This window comes from Saccostrea cucullata, unplaced genomic scaffold (genome assembly GCF_032062105.1).
Source record: "Saccostrea cucullata isolate Sc308-1 unplaced genomic scaffold, CSIRO_AGI_Scuc_v1 ctg2077, whole genome shotgun sequence".
Classification (NCBI taxonomy): domain Eukaryota; kingdom Metazoa; phylum Mollusca; class Bivalvia; order Ostreida; family Ostreidae; genus Saccostrea; species Saccostrea cuccullata.
This window is the reverse complement of record NW_026941541.1, coordinates 54,840-74,272: the sequence shown is the minus strand read 5'-3', so window position 1 is coordinate 74,272 and position 19,433 is coordinate 54,840. Positions and strand designations below refer to the sequence as shown.

Here is a 19,433-nt window from a genome sequence, read left to right as displayed (position 1 = left end):
ACTAATTTCATCAAGGATCGACACTAGATGTTCCCATTGCGCGTATTTTAACGAAAGTTCCTCAAAAGTCGGAATTGAGCCCTTCTTGAATTTTCTAACGTTGACACAGGCGTAGGGACTGCCTATGCTTATGTACATATTTACTCCTAAATGTAGCTGACGGCATCCTCAACTTTCATTTGTCGAATAGTTTCTTCAATTTCTGAGAGATTGTTCAGCACATTTTTCCATCTGAAGAGATAGACACTGTCCCTTAGTTGGTTCGTCTTCGTCACTGAAGATTCTTAAGTCTATTTGAAATACATTTTCGTGTTTAAGTACTTTCACTACTCTTTCCTCACCAAGTTCTATTTTATAAAGTGAAACGGCCATAGTAAATTCAAGAAATTGAATGTCTTATTTGATAAATTCCTGAGTTTATATACTTTTTTTTTTACATAACTTGTTTCTATGGCTAGGAGAACTACTTTATTTGTGTCTTGTTAAAACTTGCCACTATTTTGTACATTACTACCTGTTATGCGGAAAGTCTCAATATGCTTCAAGACTGATAAAAATATTTGGCGTCTTTTTTCGTCTAAACTTCGATACATTATGTAAACAATGAAAAGAACAATGACTAGTCGGATTAATTAACAAAAATATAGATGTTTGCGTGACATTTCTACAATGGTACGAATTTACGAGAGTGTGTCTCTTTGTAATTAAAATCGGAAAAAGGAAAAAAGAAAACATTTTTACTTAGTTTTAAAGATTTAATTTTGTTTTAAGCTCACCTGAGCTGAAAGCTCAAATGGGCTTTTCTGATCACTTTTTGTCCGGCGTCCGTCTCTCTGTCTGTAAACTTTTCACATTTTCGACTTCTTCTCAAGAACCGCTGGGCCAATTTCGACCAAAGTTTTTAAAAAATATATAGGAAAATTCTTTAAAAATCTTCTTCTCAAGAATGGCAAAGCCATAATTGATCATATTTATATGGAAGCATGCTCAGGTAGTTTAGATTCTAGTTTGGTCAAATCATGACCCCCGGGGGTAGGGCGTGGCCAAAATGGCCGACCAAAGTTTTACATAGAAATATATAGGAAAATTCTTTAAAAATCTTCTCCTAAACAATGACAAAGCCATAATTGATCATATTTATATGGAAGCATGCTCAGGTAGTTTAGATTCTAGTTTGTTCAAATCATGACCCCCGGGGATATGGCGTGGCCAAAATTGCCGACCAAAGTTTAACATAGAAATATATAGGATAATTTTTTAAAAATCTTCTCCACAAGAATGACAAAACCATTATTTATCATATTATATGGAAGCATGCTCAGGTAGTGTAGATTCAAGTTTGTTCAAATCATGACCCCAAGGGGTAGGCAGGGCCAAATTGGCCGACCAAAGTTTTTAAAAATATGTATAGGAAAATTCTCAAAAAATCATTTTCTAAAAATAAGCAAATCCACGATTGGTCATGGGACTACTTTTAAAAGCCATTTTCTACTTTTTCCTACCCTTAGTGCTCAGGTGAGCGATGTGGCCCATGGGCCTCTTGTTTATCTCAAATTGTTCACTGTGGAGTTTACTGATAAAAAATTTACATTCGCCACATTTTTAAAATTAGAGCTACTCATTGTCTTATGCACACTTTCGTACATCTTAAAATGTGAGGCGGTTTGGCCTCCTTCTAATCCTATTCCGGCGAAAAAGATTAAAGTTGCAGAAATGGCTCCGTATATAATAATTAGGTTAACTTTTAAAAGAAAAACAAATTGTAGATGCTTTAAATTTTGATAATTTTTAGCTCTACTGCTCAGAGACAAGAAGAGCTTATGCGATAGTAATGCGTCCGGCGTCCGTCCTTCTGTCTGTAAACAATTTGTCAAAACACTACTCCTCCTACAGTTTTGGTCTGATTTCAATATAACTTGGAAAGCAAGTAGACTACACTAAGCTAACAGGCGCTTGACGTTTTTAATCTTTCTATTTATAAATAAGAAATTTCCCTACTATAGTAAACAAGGTTCGACACGGCCGTCATCTTGATTTTTCAGTTCAGTTACTTCACCTCGAGTTTTAGTCTATAATATTTTTAAAATTAACAGATATATAATATGTTAAAGATTAACATATACAAACGGTTCTCTTCAGTATTTACTTTAACTATGTCTATACTTTCGGGCAATTCAACTCAAATCACATAAAATCCTCTCTAATTCTTCAAATATCGCTTCAAACTCAGTCTACTGCTACCGATTCCGTAAACTTTAAAATGGGAGGCCGGAAGTTGATGTTCGCAGGTATGAATAAGGCTTCCCAGAGAATATAGTGTACTCCCTGCATGAACTTCTCTGAACAACAAATCTATGATGTCATAATTGAATTTGACGTCAAGTCACTACATACTTGAGCTGTATTGTCAGGGAGAGTGTCATAAACTTTACATCTTATTTCAATCTGCCTAAAAAGATGCAGAATGCTATTTTAGAATAAACATGTATTAATCATTTTTTCAACGTCAAATATATATCCCAATAATTTTGACAACTTTGCTTTATTACTCTTGTTTAAGAGTCAGCTTCTTCAAACAAACTCCGTACGAAGATTTTTTTGGACATTTACCCTTTTGTTTACCCGTGGACAGAGGCAGAATTCCTAATGTGTGTAAATAAGAGCCTGGCGCAGCTTGTTAAAGAGGATTTCTTTAATATCTTTTGTGGAAATATGTAAGAGAGTTTCTCCTCTAACTTAATCCTGAAAAATGTATGTTGGCTTTGTTATAAAACAGATGACGATATTCAGCGGAAAATACCGTGATCCGTACAATTTAAATGTGAGCTGCTTCTAAAATTTTCAGACTTTGCATGTAATGATGACAAGCTTGTACATGATTTTCCCCTGCTTTTCTTTTCTCACTGATAATGACCTCTAGCTGGACTTTGATCCTCATCTATTTCTTGACCTCGATTCTTTCCTATTTTTCTGTAAACACACTTTCCATGACCTTGGTCTGGATCTTCAATGCGATTTGCATGACCTTACGTCATTTAATGATGACCTCGACCTTCTTTTCCTCTAAGCTATCCCTCAGTGATTATGACACAGATTTGGACCTTGAGTGCATACTTTTTCTTTATTTTTCTGACCTAACCTTCCTTGATCAGTCTGAACTTGACTGTGACGTATTAAAATGTCGACTATCCATTGAAGATGGTCTTGATCTAGACTTGGAACTTCTTTTTGGGTTTTAAAATTTTGGATGGATTTTCTGTGGCTGTGCAGGCAGTTTGCGAGAATCAGTGGCTTCAAAAGAGAATAAAAGCAACTTCGACAATTGTATATATATTTCACACTTAATTTTTTAGACGGGCTCATTTCTCGTAGAGAAATGTCCGGTTCTTGCGACGGTGAGCAACAGAAAATGCTGCTTCTTCACCGCTAAATTAAATTTACGAGTTAGAATATAGTACGTCTGCGCAATCGATCACCTTTGAAACAGTACAAACACTGAATTTAACTATCATAGTTATCATAGTTATCTGAAATTGTCAAAAAATAATTATAATAAAATACTTTATATCGTTTTTGCTGAGTAAATTTTAGTAAATATGCGTAAGGTTTTTAACAGGTATCCCTGTCTGCGTCATATTATATAAATAAAGGGTGTACTATCAGGCTAATACAAATGCGGGGAACATCATTAATGACTTGAGGTACGCTTTGATGCAAAACCCCCCGCTGAGCACCCATATGTACACAATTGTTTGACCTTAAATAATCTTGCTGCATCAGTGATTATTTACTTCTTTTGGTATGTAAAACCATGTGACAAATATTTTACGCTTTTAAAATCTAGCTACATTTTAATTAATTTTAAAGCTTTGTAATGCTCTATATGGCATAGATATATATAATCACATTTTCAATGTCTGAATCAGCTTGTTTTTAAACTGCCATCTTGTCTTTGTTCATTACCCTGTAAATGAGCCCGGCTTTCAGTGCTTCTGAGTACTTTGATCCCCCCTGACAGTGTGAAACAACAGGATACCTCTTTTATCACAAATACATTAATTTAAATATCATCATGTATTCAAGTTGTATTCAAGTTTTAACAAGAGAACAAAAGATAAACGCAGGCAATGGTATTTTCAAAAATCCATACATGGATCCTTTTCTGAAGTTTCTTAGGCTTTCCCTTTAGGATCTTTCCCTTCCAGACTTGAAGCAGCATCAGCTATATCTGAATAAGAATTTCCACAATTTAAAGAAACAGAATCAAGGACTTCTGATGAATATAGAACTAACCTATTGAATAGAGTAAAGGGCCTTCTGTCTTCATTCGTGATGGTTTAACAACTTCGTCATTCCAAAAACAGTAAAAGAAGAACTTGTCATAAAAGACTTACTAAGATAGCTGTTGATAATTGTGGGGAACTGAAATCTCTCAGCTGGCAAGGTCTGTACAAAGACAGTCCCGCTGTTACAGCAAATTTAACATTGTACGAAACATTTTTTCCGGATTTGCTTTAAATGTTAGATTTTTCCGGATTTGGTTCTAATATTATAATTTTTCCCGCGAGCACGAGATTTTTTTTACAACTGTTGAAATTGTTTACCAGTATATTTACCAGCCATTGTGCTGATTTATCATATTTATTTCAACTTTTCTACGCGAGAAAACTTCTAAGTTGGTAAGTTAAACATGAAATCTATTTGTATATTGTTGCAGAAGAAATTTTGACATGCATTATTGTTGTAAATCATATGTGTACACAGGTGTTCACTGTTTACCTGTTAGGTGTAAATTTTTACGGATGTGTTAGAAAGTTCACATGGAAGATTTTTGAATTATGACAGTGTGTAGGAAATTTAGGCCATAATAGGTTGATATCTGTAATATGATATTGAAAGTTAAAGATTTATTGTGATTTTTGGCATGAAATTATTTGGTGCATGTGCACTCAGTAATAATCGTATATTTTGTTGAGCATTTTCTAGTGATTCTTTTGAAGTTGTGTGATTTGACAGTAATATGAATTTCATATGTGCTAATTTACTAGGGTACAAGTGTAATACTTATTGTAAAAGTATTGTTTACAAAGAACATAGAGCATTTATTTATAATTGAGAGTGATGTTAACTTGTCAATCACTGAGTATGTGGTTTATGTGTAATTTCAAGTACTTATACATGTTTTCTATGTATTTACAGTAAATCAAATCAAGTCACGTCACATCACATCATGTTACGGCATCATGCATGTTGCTGTCACTGGAAATAAAGATGTGCATTTACAAAAGGAGTTAAATTCTCTGTCTATGAACTTACATGATGATAAACAGTACACCCACTGACGGAGTTTCAATGTTGTTTCGGTATCTGTAAAATGGTACAAATCAAACAAACGTCACTTTCATTGCATACACAGAATGCCACCCTCATTGGATAATACACATTATTATATAGTCTATTTATAGTCCCTATATAATCTATTCAAACGCAAACAGTTCATAATACTACATATTCACTGGATTTTATGCCGTATTCACCGGAGGGTGAATGTGACGTCACAATCAAAACATCGAACAATGTTGTAAACAATGATTGCAACGGCCGCAGCGAGCTACGTTAAAATCATTGAAATCAGACCAAAAACGCCGGACGCATTACTATCGCATTAGCACTTCTGGTCTCTGACTAAGCTAAAAATATGGAAGTGTACTTGGGTAGTTTAGATTCAAATGTATCCTTTTTCAGACCCTCTCCTTTCCATTTATGCCCAAAAATAACAGCTTTCTACTCCATAAACACCTCAAAGAATTTTAAAGAAAAAACCTCTATTTTTAAACTGGAACTACTTGAGTGGTCAATGAAATAGGGGTAAAATTGGTAGTCTGCAACCAAATAGTAGAATGGGGTTATTTTGGAGCATAAAAGGAAAGGAGAGGGTCTGAAAAAATATAAAAATGATAATAATGGGAAATTTTGCTTTTAAGTGCGTAGTAGGAAGGGTGTAAAGAGACCCATATTTACCCTTTCTTCGAAGAGAAAGTGAAAACAAGAGGCCCACGGGCCTTATAGGTCACCTGAGCATAATGCAACAACTTTCAAATGATTGAATTTGTTTCATGTTTTAAGCTAGATGCTAAGGCATTCACAATTTTGGAAGAGGCACTCTTGCTCATCATAACTATGTACTTAGTTAGTTTATTTAAAACCTAGGAGCAGAGAAGAAGATTTTCAAAGATTTAATGCATTTTCACTATATCATCGATAGAGCCCTGCCCTAACACAAGAACCCCTGACCCTGGGGCCATAAAATTCACAATTTTGGTAGAGGCACTCTTGCTCATCATAACTAGGTACTAAGTTAGTTTATTTAAAACCTAGGAGCAAAGAAGAAGATTATCAAAGATTCAATGCTATTCACTATATAATCAATAGAGCCCCGCCCTAACACCAGAACTCCTGACCCTTGGGCCATGAGTTTCACAATTTTGGTAGAGGCACTCTTGTTCATCATATCTATTTACTTAGTTAGTGTATTTAATACCTAGGAGCAGAGAAGAAGTTTTTCAAAGATTTAATGCATTTTCATTATATAATCAATATAGAGCCACGCCCTTAACACCAGAACCCCTGACCCTGGGGCCATAAAATTCACAAATTATGAAGAGTCACTCTTACTCATCATAACTATGAACTCAATTTGTTTATTTAATACCCAGGAGCAGAGAAGAAGATTTTAAAGACTTGCTGCATTTTCACTATATAATCAATAGAGCCCCGCCCTAACACCAGAACTCCTGACCCTGGGGCCATGAATTTCACAATTTTGGTAGAGGACTCAATGCTGATTACAATCATACCAACAGTTTGACTGCTTGATGTCCGGGAGTAAAGAAGAAGATTTTTTAAGATTGTACTATTTTTAGTGGTTTTTGCCCCACCCCCCAGGCCCCAGGGGGGCGGGGACCACGAAATTCACAATTTTTGTTCCCCTTCACCCATAGATGTTATATGCCAAATTTGGTTGAAATTGGTTCAGTGGTTTCAGAGAAGAAGCTGAAAATGTTTAAATGTTAACGCACGACGAACGACGGACGACGACGGACGAAAACAGATAGCAATAGGTCACCTGAGTCTACTCAGGTGACCTAAAAAGCAGGGTAGGGGTTATTTGCCAGGCCATAAAAAGACTTGCAGACTATGAATGTTCCTGAGAACTGGGTAAATTTTTGGACTTGAAATGGTCTTACTCTGTGCCAAGTTTCAGGTAAGATGAGCCGGTGTAATTTTTAGGTCACCTGAGTAACTCAGGTGACCTATTGCTATCCGTTTTTGTCCGTCGTCGTGTGTCGTGCGTCGTGTGTTAACATTTGAACATTTTCAGCTTCTTCTCTGAAACCACTTAACCAATTTTAACCAAATTTGGTATACAGGATCTATGGGTGAAGGGGAACAAAAATTGTGAATTTCATGGTCCCTGCCCCCCTGGGGCCTGGGGGGTGGGGCAAAAACCACTTAAATTATTGCAATCTTTAAAAATCTTCTTCTTTACTCCTGGACATCAAGCAGGCAAACTGTTGTTATGAATGTAATGAACATTGAGTTCTCAACTTAAATTGTGAAATTCATGGCCCCAGGGTCAGGGGTTCTAGTGCTAGGGTGGGGCTATATAGATTATATAGTGAAAATGCATGATTTCTTTGAAAATCTTCTTCTCTGCTCCTAGATATTAAATAAACTAACCAAGCACATAGTTATGATGAGCAAGAGTCCCTCTTCCAAAATTGTGAATTTTATGACCCCAGGGTCAAGTGTTCTGGTGTTAGGGCGGGGCTCTATTGGTTATATAGTGAAAATGCATAAATTCTTTAAAAATCTTCTTCTCTACTTCTGGGTATTAGATAAACTAACTTAGTTAACCTAGCTATGATGAGCAAGAGTGCCTCTTATAAAATTGTGAATTTTGTGGCCCCAGGGTCAGGGGTTCTGGTGTTAGGGTGGGGCCCTATTGATTATATAGTGAAAATACATTTATTCTTTGGAAATCTTCTTCTCTGCTCCTGGGTATTAAATAAACTAACCAAGCACATAGTTATGATGAGCAAGAGCGCCTCTTCCAAAATTGTGAATTTTATGACCCCAGGGTCAGGGGTTTTGGTGTTGGGGGGGGGGGGCTCTATTGATCACATAGTGAAAATGCATAAATTCTTTGAAAGTCTTCTTCTCTGCTTCTGGGTATTAAATAAACTATGTAATTAACTAGACATGTTGATCAAGAGTGCCTCTTTCAAAATTGTGAATTATATGACCCCAGGGTCAGGGGTTCTGATGTTAGGGCGGGGCTCTATTGGTTTTATATTGAAAATGTATTTATTCTTTGAAATTTTTTCCTTTGCTCCTGTGTTTATGCCTAAGATCCACTTATATATATTCATGATGAAGAAAGATGCACCTAGCAAAATGGTTATTTTTTATGCCCCCGCCCCTTCCCTGGGTCGGGGTGAGGGGGGGGTACAAAGTCTGAAAATAAATTAATGCTTTGAAATTTGCTCTTTGGTGTTAATCAACCATTTTATGATGAAATTTGCAAAATTTTGAAATATGTGGCCCCAGGATCGGTGTTTCCTTTGGGATGAGGTGTACAACTGGTTTTAAAGTGAAAGTGCATTTTCTCTTAATTTTACTCTGATCTACCTCTGGGTATAAGTAAATAGAGTTAGCATACTAAGTCTAAATTATTATAAGCAATGGTACCTATTTCAAAATTGTGAATTGCAAATTCCATTGCCTCTGGTTTAAAAAATAAACCAAATTTAATTGTTTGAAAGTTGTTGCACAATACTCAGGTGACCTATAAGGCCCGTGGGCCTCTTGTTAAAAATATTTTTTTTATATTATAAAGGAATGTATAGCAAAATAATTGGTAGTCTGTGTCCTATCGAAGTAGTTAGTCAATATGGGCAAGTTGTAGAGGAAAATTTTGCAAGCAGGCAAAGGAAAAGATTATTCAAGCTTTGAAGAGGGGGAGGGAAAAACGTTGGAGTGACACAAATCCCGTTGATAAGTGTCCAGAGCCTACGAGTGTACCCATTAGTAGTAACGAACACTTGTATGCTACATGTAACTCTAGTCCCACCGCCACTGTCAGTCAACAGGTTGAAGTTACGACTACCAATGTAAACAAGAGATGTTTGTAAAACACTTATGCCCCCCTCCCCCCAAATTTGAATTTTTTTGTAAGTCCAAGGGGGCATAAATCTGTCAAAAATGGCACGATTGTATCCAAAACAGAACTTGACCTAGATATTCATCTGATTAATCTGTATATTAAATTTCATCTCAGTATGTGCAATGGTTGCAAAGAAAATGAACGGAAACTGCAAATAATTGAAATTTTTCCAAACTCCAAGGGGCATAACTCTGTCAAAAATGGTGCGATCTTACCCAAAACAGAACTTGACTTAGATATTCATGTGATATATCTGTATACCAAATTTGATTTCAGTATGTGCAACGGTTGCAAAGAAAATGAGCGGAAACTGCAAATAATTGAAATTTTTTCAAACTGCAAAGGGGCATAACTCTGTTAAAAATGGTGCAATCGTACCCAAAACAGAACTTGGCCTAGATATATATGTGATATATCTGTATACCAAATTTGATTTCAGTATGTGCAACGGTTGCAAAGAAAATGAACGGAAACTGCAAATGATGGAAATTTTTCCAAACTCCAAGGGGCATAACTCTGTCAAAAATGGTGCGATCTTACCCAAAACAGAACTTGACTTAGATATTCATGTGATATATCTGTATACCAAATTTGATTTCAGTATGTGCAACGGTTGCAAAGAAAATGAGCGGAAACTGCAAATAATTGAAATTTTTTCAAACTGCAAAGGGGCATAACTCTGTTAAAAATGGTGCAATCGTACCCAAAACAGAACTTGGCCTAGATATATATGTGATATATCTGTATACCAAATTTGATTTCAGTATGTGCAACGGTTGCAAAGAAAATGAGCGGAAACTGAAAATAATTGAATTTTTTTCAAACTGCAAGGGGCATAACTCTGTCAAAAATGGTGCAATCGTACCCAAAACAGAACTTGGCCTAGATATATATGTGATATATCTGTATACCAAATTTGATTTCAGTATGTGCAACAGTTGCAAAGAAAATGAGCGGAAACTGCAAATAATTGAAATTTTTCCAAGTCCAAGGGGCATAACTCTGTCAAAAATGGTGCAATCGTACCCAAAACAGAACTTGGCCTAGATATTCATGTGATATATCTGTATACCAAATTTGAATTCAGTATGTGCAACGGTTGCAAAGAAAATGAGCGGAAACTGCAAATAATTGAAATTTTTCCAAGTCCAAGGGGCATAACTCTGTCAAAAATGGTGCGATCGTACCCAAAACAGAACTTGGCCTAGATATTCATGTGATATATCTGTATACCAAATTTCATTTCAGTATGGGCAACGGTTATGAAGAAAATGAACGGAAACTGAATGGACCGACAGACCGACAGACCGACGGACCGACAGACCGACAGACAGCAGCAAAGCAATATGCCCTCCCTTCTTCGAAGGGGGGCATAATGATAACTTGCAGAAGGATGAATGGAGGGTAGGAAGACGGATTGTTGAATTAGGTAAGCACAAGTCATAAAATAAATATTTAATAATACCGAAAATTTTATAATTTGCTTTTACCATTACATGTAACTGTTTAATTCTAGATTTACCTTGTGCGATGTTGTAAAAAAAAATCTTGGTTCAGGCAGTGTTAAGATAAGTTGATTAAAAATTAAAAAAAAAAGGGTTATATGTTTTAACATGTTCTTAAAAATTAATGCAGGGACCTTGGCAGATAGGTTGAAAGCTTGTCAATTATGTGGCAATGCCCTTCATTTGAAAGACTGTATTGGTGAGAGAAAATTTGGATTGGGGCATATTTTGCTTATAAGATGCTATCATGAAGACTGTAAATTGATTAACGATGTTCCAACTGGCAGTCGACACAAAACCGTTGCCGGTGGCATTGCCTGGGACGTAAACACAAAGTTGGCAGCAGGTAAGCCTGACAATGGCTGACATTAAAACTCCTACAGAAAAATTTCATCAAGAAACAATATATTTAGTGTAATAGAAATTTTATGAAACAAAAACATTTTTACTATAGGCATGATAGATGTGGGTGTAGGGGAGACCCATATAAACAGTTTACTCTCTGCATTAAACATCCCAACAATAACACCTAAAAGTATCAAGCGCAGAGAGCGTGAGATTGTTCCCCATCTCACTGAAATGGCAGAGGAGACCTGTAAAAAGAATTAAGAGGAAGAAGTTAGATTTATGTAACATTATTATTTGCTAGTATTGTATAAACTCAAATATGAATTTAAGAAATCATATTTCGTAAATGTTTGTATAAAGTAGTAGCAATGTCTACAAATAATTAATTTTCTGTAATAATTCAAAATGGGCGGGTCAACGGAGTGCAGCCCCTGGTGGATAACTGGGTCAATTCATTACATATAGCCCCCTTAATACGGGGGTGTGTTTGTACTATGTTTACATTATACGCTGCTACTACGATTTTGGCAGGGATTCAAGATTATGACGTCATGCTTTCATTCACAGTCTAGACAGTCTAGCCAGCCAGCCGGTTAAAACTGGATTTCCTCAATACAATACCAAATTACAAAAGACAAAACAAAAGAATTTTAACACAGCAATTTTATTAAAGTAAAAAATACATCCATTTACTTCTTCTTCTGTGCCACCCCGTGGGGATCCGGGTTAGAATAGGTCCTCGGTACCCCCTTGCTTGTCGTAAAAAGGCGACTAAATGGGGCGGTCCCTCGGATGAGACCGTATAAACCGAGGCCCCGTGTCACAGCATGTGTGGCACGATAAAGATCCCTCCCTGCTCAAAGGCCCTGAGTGCCGAGCATAGGCCTAAATTTGCAGCCCTTCGCCGGCAATGGTGACGTCTCCATATCAGTGAAATATTCTGGAGCGGGACGTAAAACAGTATACAATCAATCTTCTGTGCCGTATCGGTCATCAGGGATAGTTTCCTCTTGTGTGTAGTACTGGGTCCTGGAATCTCTCTGTTGTATTCCTTTATTTTCTCTTTTTAGGTCACCTGCATGAGTAAACTCAGGTGACCTATTGCTATCTGTTTTCATCTGTCGTCGTTCGTCGTACGTCGTTCGTAAACTTTTGAACATTTTCAGCTTCTTCTCTGCAACCACTGAACCAATTTCAACCACGCTTTTCACAAAGCATTTATGGGTGAAGGGGAACAAAAATTGTGAATTTCATGATCCCTGCCCCCCTTTGGCCTGAGGGGTGGGCCAAAACCACTAAAATTAATGCAATCTTTAAAAATCGTCTTCTTTACTCCTGGAAATCAAGCAGTCAAACTGTTTGCATGATTGTAATCAGAATTGAGTCGTCTATCAAAATTGTGAAATTCATGGCCCTGGGGTCAGTGGTTCTAGTGCTAGGGCAGGCTAAATAAGTAGGTAGTGAAAATGCATTATTTCTTTGAAAATCTTCTTCTCTGCTCCTGGGTATTAAATAAACCAACTAAGAAGTTAGTTATGATGAGCAAGAGTGCTTCAACCAAAATTGTGAATTTTATGACCCTAGGGTCAGGGGTTCTGGTGTTTGGGCGGGGCTTCTTCTCTGCCCCTGGATATTAAATAAACTAACTAAGTGCATAGTTATGATGAGCAAGAGTGCCCCTATCAAAATTGTGAATTTTATGGCCCCAGGGTCAGGGGTTTTGGTAAGGAGGGGGGGCTTTATAGATTTTATAGTAAAAATACATGAATTCTTTGAAAAATCTTCTTTTCTGCTCCTAGATATCAATTAAATTAACTAAGCGCATAGTTATGATAAGCATGAGTGCCTCTACCAAAATTGTGAATTTTATGGCCCCAGGGTCAAGAGTTGTGTTGTTAGGGGGGGCTCTATTGATTATATAGTGAAAATAGGTGAATTCTTTGAAAATCTTCTTCTCTGCTCCTAGTTATTAAATAAACTAACGAAGTGCATAGTTAAGATGAGCAAGAGTTCTTTCACCAAAATTGTGAATTTTATGTATGGTCCAAGGGTCAGGGGTTCTGGTGTTAAGGTGGGGCTCTATTGATTATATAGTAAAAATTCATGAATTCTATGAAAATCTTCTTCTCTGCTCCTAGGTATTAAATAAACTGACTATTAAGTACATAGTTATGATGAGCAAGAGTGCTTTTACCAAAATTGTGAATTTTATGGTCCCAGGGTCAGGGGTTCTGGTGTGTGTGTGGGGAGGGGGGGGGGCTCTGTTGATTACATAGTGAATATACATTAAATCTTTGACAATTTTCTTCTCTGTCTCTGGGTATGAAGAAGACGAACTACGTAAATAGTTATGATGAGCAAGGGCCCAAATCTTGCAGAATTTTGAATTTCAAGGCCCCAGGGTCAGGGGTGCGGTGGAGCTCGACTCATATACTGGAAATGAATTAATTGTTTGAAATCTGCTCCTTTGTATTTATAAAGCATTTATTTATTTTTTGATAGGCAATTTTAACGGAGCCTTTTTAAAATTTGTGCAACGTGTGGACCTAGGGTCAGGGGTTTATTTCACAGTGTTAGGGGCACTACTGATTATTGCTGAATATTACTGATTAGTTGGAATGCATTTTTGTTCCCCTACCTTGGGTATGGGTATTCAGTACCCCTGCGAGGTGATCATGAATAATTCATGGATTTCCTTGAATTTTTCATGAATTTTATTCATGAAATGAATTTTTCATGAATTTTATTCATGAAATGTTCATGAAGATCGTATGAACTTATTATTGGGCATATTTAAATCAATAAACCAAGCTAAGCTACTTTTGTGTATTGTTATGATGATCAATGGTGCCTCTTTTAAAATTGTGAATGCCATATAGCATCTGGCTTAAAACATGAATCAAATTCAATAACTGGAAAGTTGTTGCAGAATGCTCAGGTGACCTATAAGGCCCAGGGGCCTCTTGTGTGTCTCCTTCTTTCACTAAAGGTTTGGTCTGGTGGGTCCCTGAAATCTTAAGGTTCTTGAGGTTTTTCTCTAGTTTTTGTATTTCTTTGACAAATTTTTGATCCTCCTCATCCTCTGTACAATGATTAGCCGAATGACCAAATTTCCTGCACTTGTAACACACATCATTTTTGGGGCAATCTGGGGCCCAATGCCCTAATTCTTTGCAGATGAAGCATGGATCCGTCTGTCTAGTTTTATTTTTTTTTCCCAATTCCCCTTGTCCTTTTTCTGGTAAGTGCTTCCTCCTCCTCCTCTCACTTTATCTTGCATCTTAGTAACTTTCACTTCTAATTTGGATAATTTAGCACGAATCAAACAAAATTCACTCATAAAGTGTATAAAAAACGTGCCTTTCTATGATTTGCTAAAAATTGGTAAAACTGAGTAATTAGCTTTCTTCCATTTAGATGGAACGTGACCATTTCTTGGACTTTTTCATCATAAAAGTTAAAGTGTGGGCAATATCATCCGAGCTAATTTTTGGCAATTTTTTCGAAATAGCATCCATTCCATTAGCCTTAGAATTTGACATTGCTTTTAATGCAAAATAAATGGAAATGTTTGGAATACAAAAAGACCCCCTTAGGCATTAACTGTTCAATTTCTGGTAGGGAATTAGCATATTTCGCAGAAATTTATCTCCAATGCCACAAAAGAAGTCGTTAAAACCATTGGCCATGTCTTTTTCATTGGAAATCGATTCGCCATTCATTTCTAAGTACTGTGGTCTCGTCAATATTCGTTGAGCACCAATTTTCGTGGATTTCGTTGTTGAACAGATCCATGAATTCAAATGTTCATTGAATTACAATGTAAGAATTATGCCATTCATTTGCATAAGCAATGCTTTTGTCCACGAAATTACGTATCCACAAAAACGCCTGTTTAATAAAATCCACGAAAATTGATGAAACTACAGTATGATGGTGAAGCCGATGCTGATTTCAGTGGTTAAATGATGTGTGTAGGGAGCTGGTGGAAAAATGGTTCTTTGAAGATGGCCAAGATATTTGTGAGGAAATTAGGAGTGTTCTTGAAAATCCTCAGCATGAAGAAAACTACTGGACTTCTACATTGGAAAATGGTCGTTTTAAATGTCATCATTGTGAAAAAGATTATAAAAGAGTGAGTTCTTTGAAAGCTCACGAGTCAGGATCATATGATGTTTCTTTAAGTCAAACAAAGAAAAAGAGCAAATGCAGCAGTGATGAATTATACGATTATGTGTTGATGCTTTTTAAACTCATTATGCTTCACCGTAACTTTGACAGTGCTGTAGATATGGGGGATGGGGGAAGATGTGTAAGATCTGCAAAGTATGAGCTTCCAATTTACCACAAAACAAATAAAATAAAATATTCCATTTTCTCTATTCATACCACAACTCTGTCTTCAGGATTTCTAAATGCTGACCAAGAGGAACGATTTATAGTGAACCGCTTTGTAAATATCCAAGGAGGCAAGAACAACAACATTGCTTTGGATGAGTACATTAAAATGCGGAATAGAGAAGGATATAGAAATAACGAACAGTATTCAATCTCAACCTCCATTAAACAAATATACAAAATAAGAGCAGAGCAAACACGGACCTCTGACACAGAGGTGGGATCAGGTGCCATGGAGGAGTGAGCATCCCCTCCCGACCGGTCACACCCGCCGTGTGCTCGTTGTCATAATCAGGAAATAACGGAAAAAATCCGTGGTCAATTCAGTGTATAAATAATGGACTAACAATTGGTATGAAAAACGTCAGTCAGCATTTCATTCAACAAGAGGCCCACGGGCCTTATATGTCACCTGAGTATTGTGCAACAACTTTCAAACAATTAAATTTAGTTCATGTTTTAAAACAGAATTCGCAATTCACAATTTTGAAAGAGGTACCATTCCTTATAATAAATTTGACTTAGCATGCTTACTCTATTTACTTAATATCCAGAGGTAGATCAGAGTAACATTAAGAGAAAATGCACTTCCACTTTATAACCAGTTGTACACCTCATCCCGAAGGAACAACTGATCCTGGGGCCACATATTTCAAACTTTTGCAAATTTTATCATAAAATGGTTGATTAACACACCAAAGAGCAAATTTCAAAGCATTAATTCATTTTCAGACTTTGTACACCCCCCCCCCCCCCCTTCACCCCTACCCAGGGAAGGGGCCGGGGCACAAAAAATAACCATTTTGCTAGATGCACCTTTCTTCATCATAAATATATATATTTAGATCATTGGCATTAAACACAGGAGCAAAGGAAAGTATTTAAAAGAATAAATGCATTTTCACTAAATAATCTATATTAGAACCCTGCCCTAACACCAGAACCCCTGACCCTGGGTCATAAAATTCACAATTTTGAAAGAGGCACTCTTGTTCATCATAACTATGTGCTAAGTTACTTTATTTAATACCCAGAAGTAGAGTAGAAGATTTTCAAAGAATTAATGCATTTTCACTATATAACCAATAGAGACCCGCCCTAACACCAGAACCCCAGACCCTGGTATCACAAAATTCACAATTGTGAAAGAGGTACTCTTGCTCATCATAACTATGTGCTTGGTTAGTTTATTTGATACCCAGGAGCAGAGAAGAAGATTTTCTAAGAATAAATGCATTTTCACTATATAACCAATAGAGCCCGCCCTAACACCAGAACCCCTGACCCTGGGGTCATAAAATTCACAATTTAGGAAGAGGCACTCTTGCTCATCATCACTACATGTATGTGCTTAGTTACTTTATTTAATACCCAGAAGTAGAGTAGAAGATTTTCAAAGAATTGATGCATTTTCACTATATAACCAATAGAGCCCCGCCCTAACACCAGAACCCCTGACCCTGGGATCATAAAATTCACAATTAAAGAAGAGGCACTCTTGCTCATCATCACTATGTGCTTAGTTACTTTATTTAATACCCAGAAGTAGAGAAGAAGATTTTCAAAGAATTAATGCATTTTCACTATATAACCAATTGAGCCCCGCCCTAACACCAGAACCCCTGACCCTGGGGTCATAAAATTCACAATTTAAGAAGAGGCACTCTTGCTCATCATCAATATGTGCTTGGTCAGTTTATTTAATACCTAGGAGCAGAGAAGAAGATTTTCAAAGAAATCATGCATTTTCACTATAATGTGGGAAGAAATCAGGTTGTCTCTAAACAAATTTTATTTTGATTATTTCTTGTCTGAAATTCTTAAAATGAAGTAATATGTGTTAACTTGACATTACTGATACTGAATATTATTCAGAATTTATTGAACATAACAGTAAGAAATTACCAATGCTTTTGTGTGTAACACATACAATGTAAATGCATACATGTACATGTACCACAGTTTTGTTTGGCAAAGCTATAGAAACTGCCATGTATTGTTTTTTATAATAATTCAACTTTTTCTTCTAAGACTACATATATATATATATATATATATGTTTCAATAGATACTGCTTTGATCTCTTTGCAGAATTGTTACAAATATTATTCCATTCATATTAAACTAATATCATTTCAATTTAACATACATGTCTAATCCTGGTTGAATAAAAAACATGCATAATAATATTTAAATTTATCATTTATTTCATTTGAATTCATCATGTTCATAGGAAATGGTTTTATACAAAGTGATGTACTTGTATATAATTTGCACTGAAAAGCTGTAATGTTTAATATATACAATCAATAGTTACATTGAGTACAATACTTGATGATGACCACTATCTCCATTCTAATACAGTAATGCTGAATGTGAAAGTATCAAATGCAGAGTTGTATTCACATTTCAAAATAATCAAAGAAATTGAAAATATGGTGTAACTACTATACTAGAATAAAGGTCCCCTGAAATTTGTCAGTATTGCACAAATTGTCCATATCTGATTTATTGATGCAACTAAATTAAGAGGTATGACCCCATCGAATATATGATACTCTTTTATCTTCCTTATAGCTCGCTCTACATGAATACGGAGCTGTGCTATCTCATGTGTTTGTGCAACCTCACTAGCAGAAAATTTTCCCTTTTCACCAAGAAAAGGGAGTATTATCAAAGACGCATGATGTTTGTCTATCAAAAATCCTTTGTCAGCCATTACTTGATCGTTAGGTTCTAACAGGTCCAAAATTCTCGATAATGCAGTGATAGCTTTATCACTGATGCTTCCTGTATACAGTGAGCTAACAAATGACACAGCACCACATGGAGTTATCCCTATCAAGCTTTTAAATGTTGTATGACTCTTGTAATTGGAGTAAGTTTCAGAATTTAACACTTTTGAGCTAGGGGTTTGAACTTTAATTTCTGTACAATCCAAGATGACTCGGACTTGGGGATATGACTCTTTAAAACAAGTAGGCATGTTACTGTCAATCACACAACGAGGTTGCCAAATAGGTAAATAACCTAGCATAGTATATAAATAATTAGAACAAGTTATTAAAATTCTACTAACTGAAGACTGAGATATGTTAAATCTAACAGCCAAATCCTGTTCTGAAAATCCCTGACGCACTCTACAAAGGAACATAAAGAACTGATCTATGAGTGGCAATGCTTCATTACGAATAGCGTTCAACTTCATTTTCTCTGTATTTGAAGAGTGTCTTTGCATTTGTGTCCATCTAATCATTGTTGCTGCAGATGGCTGAAGAGCATTATATAAACATTTTAAGGTTTCATAATCTTTAAAACCAGTATAAAAGTTAATCATCTGGGGATCTGTAGTGAATCGCTCCAAAAAAAAGTCTCTTTTCCACTGCCACAAGTTTTCCTTGTAAGTTCATAATTTTTTCTTGGGCTGCCTCCAATTGGTCATGAACTGCAGTATGGACTATGCAGTCATGGTCACTTGACACAGGTGGAGTCTGGTCCTCGGAAATGGTTGATACTTCAGGTGCTTCCTCAATGCTGACCTCTGCAGACTTGGCTGGTGACCTAATTTAGTAAATGAAAACAATATCAGTGATGTACATGTAGTTACAAATCTAAGGTAGCGGTAGCAGCACAAACAAATTAGCAGGGAAGGGTAAAAACCTTCAAATTATGTTTTTAAAAAAATTCAGGGAATGAGGTACAAACTTCTATTCAATCATCCTCTGCCTGCTCTTTCTATTAATACCACCTTTGCACGAGCCATAAATCAATTTACAAAGACCGAAACGAAAGGTCTTATTTCACTTAGCTTGTAAATTACAATACATATCTATAAATTTTATCGTAATCAATGTTTCAATTTAAGTTTCTAAAATACATTTTCACTCTGTGCCATCAGCTTGTGCATTCACCTCTCTCGGGCCGTGTATATGACAATGATAAAAACAAGAAATTAT

General features: G+C 36.2%; 1 pseudogene; it reads left to right on the top strand.

The window, feature by feature from the left end:
• The first annotated feature begins 7,197 nt into the window (after positions 1-7,197).
• Positions 7,198-18,111, top strand: LOC134258026 (uncharacterized; annotated as a pseudogene).
• Positions 18,112-19,433: the final 1,322 nt, after the last annotated feature.